Source organism: Dipodomys spectabilis, unplaced genomic scaffold (genome assembly GCF_019054845.1).
Source record: "Dipodomys spectabilis isolate Male_0828 unplaced genomic scaffold, ASM1905484v1 ptg000295l, whole genome shotgun sequence".
NCBI lineage: Eukaryota > Metazoa > Chordata > Mammalia > Rodentia > Heteromyidae > Dipodomys > Dipodomys spectabilis.
Window position 1 is genome coordinate 2,736,859 of NW_024870972.1, and position 2,768 is coordinate 2,739,626.

A 2,768-nucleotide genomic window follows, 5' to 3' on the forward strand; every position below is an offset into this window, starting at 1 on the left:
CATTTATTTGTCAAATGTTATTTTGGCGAATGTGATTTTTTTTTTTTTTTGGTAGTTCGTGCGGCTTGAACTCTGGGCTTGGGCACTGTTCCTGTGTTCTTCAGCTCAAGGCAAGCACTCTACCACTTGAGCCACAGTGCCACTTCTGATATTCGAGTGGTTTATTGGAGATAAGAATTTAACGGACTTTCCTGCCTGGGCTGGCTTTGAACCGTGATCCTCAAATCTCAGCCTCCTGAGTATTTAGGATTACATGCATGAGCCACTAGTACCTGGTTTGAGAATTTGATTTTTCAAAGATTAATTGAAAACGAATACACTTTCAGGAGATTAAATATTTTGAGAATGACAACATTTTTATACCACAGAACCAAGTTTTACTGAAGTAACAGTGTATTTTTTTTATTGTGAAAATAATGTACAGAGGGGTTACAATTACGTGGGGAAGATAGTAAGTACATTTCTTATCAAGCATTGTAGCCTCCTCCTTTGTTTCCACTTCTCATCCTTTAGCATCCTCCCCCTGCTCCCCGACCCAATCTTCCCTCCCCTCCCCCGCACCCAAGTTGTAAAGTTTGTTTTCGACATGGCAACTTGTACATATCACAGTGTTATCAAGCACTAAGGATATTCTCAATTAATTTTTTTCTGAAGTACATTTGACCTCTAAATCAAGTTTTCCTGACCTTTATAGACCAATTGTGGATCTATCCTTCCAGGAGCTATTTTTCAAGCCCCTTATGCTGGACTGAAATCATTCATTAATCATTAGGGAAAGGGTATTAAAAATAGTCTTGTGACACTTTGTGATCTTGTTCACTCCTATGGGCTAGTCATCTGTAAACCAAAAGTTTGAATTCCAGTACTTTCTCATAGATTTTGTGGTCTCATCCTTCATTTTAAGTTGACTTGCATTTCACTATTGCTTACTGCTAATTCCTGCTTCTCAAGGAATTGGGGCCCTGAAATATTATTGGAAATGAGAAATTGACATGGCTCTTCAATTATTTCTGTTGGCATGTTGCCTGGGCCTAGTTGAGAAGTCTTGACCCTGTTATCTGATGATGCGGGTAACTGGGACATGGGATCCTAGGACCCATACATCTTGCAGAAGATAATATCTTGTATACATAATATCAGAAAAATTTGGATATAATCAATAGGTATGCTTCAGAAATATGGAGAAAAAACAGTTTGGAACAAGCGAGTTGAAACAATAAACAGAGCAGCAGAGTAAAATTCCTTATACTTTAGAGGAAATCAACATTTTTTTTTTTACCATGTGAATTCAGAAGAACAAGAACACTTAGAAGGTATCACAAGTTTATAGTGAAGACATTACATTGATACTTTTTATATTCTACTTTGTATTCTAAACCTAATTATTTGTATTCTAATTCTCTTTATTGGAATAAATAATTATCAATTTATTTGTCAAATTATCAATTAATTCTACTAAGTTTCCTTGTGTGAAATATGAAATCAGCACATATAAATATAAAATATATAACTATATATAATATAATAAAAAGGGCACATGTTTTGCATTGTTCTGTTGTGGTTAGGGTATCAAAGACAACTCTGTTTTAAAGTATTATTGCATTATCTGTACCTCAGTGATAGGTAGAGTTAGACCTAAATCTTTAGCATTTGTAGATTTACAGCCTGGAGGCAAGAGGAAACACTGTGATTAAAACATTACCAATTTAAGGCTTAATAATGAGGAGAAACATGGACTTCTCCTGGAGCTATGGAAATATTTGGTGATAGAAAGGCAGTAGTGTAAGTTCCTGCCTGGTTGGAAGGTAGACAGTCCAGACATTAGGAAATCATGCATATGAAGAATTTTTTTCACCTTGGCGTTAGTTACTTTCGAAATGGTAGGTATAATAGACACTTAAATTTTGATAAAATACCTTCTAGTCTGAACAGTTCTGCTGAACTGTTCATCTCTCTATGATCCCTTGTAACTAAGATTAGTTTTGTTCCAGTAAGACAATCTATGCTGTCAGGGTAGGATATTCTGCTTGGTCTGTTCCTACATGGAAGAAGGATAAAGGGTCAGGTAGAAATTTGTGCCAGTAAGACCTCATTTGGAAAATTTAAGCTGAAGAAGTTTAGAAGTAGCTCTTAAGCAAGCTTACATTGAATCTATTAGCTCCACAAAGCTAACTCAGTTACATAAATAAGAACTTGAAAAAGCCATCACCTTAGGACCTAGCTAGTGCTTCAAAGTATGATCAAATCTAAAATGAAAAAGCCTTAAAATTGTCATTGACAAAAAAACGCAAATGTGAGCAATCGACCGAACAATATAATTTTTTTTCCACTATACACATTATTTTAGGGAAGTAAGATCAATAGTATTGTTAGGAACAATAAGGTTTCCTTGCTACAAATAGGCACCCAAGGATATAAGCCTGTATAAAGATTGCATCATTAACTACTTAAATTTAGAGGATACTACATGCTTCAGCAGCACGTATACACAAATTACAACAATACAGAGATTAACATAACACTTGCACAAGGATAATATGAAAATTTGTGAAGTATTCCATATTTTTCATTGTTCAGTTGCAGAAATGAAAAACAGTTATTAAAAGGTTGATTACAAAATTACAAGTGTAACAATATACGCAAGTGTTAGAATTAAACGTTAGTTTGACATCAGTGTATTAAATCTTCACCTTAGAAAGGCCTTTACATAGAACTTTACAAAACTTTTGAAATTAGTTAACATTATCATTTTATCCCAAAGAAACAAA

General features: G+C 34.5%; 1 pseudogene; it reads left to right on the top strand.

The window, feature by feature from the left end:
- The first annotated feature begins 2,467 nt into the window (after positions 1 to 2,467).
- Positions 2,468 to 2,567, top strand: LOC122126991 (annotated as a pseudogene).
- Positions 2,568 to 2,768: the final 201 nt, after the last annotated feature.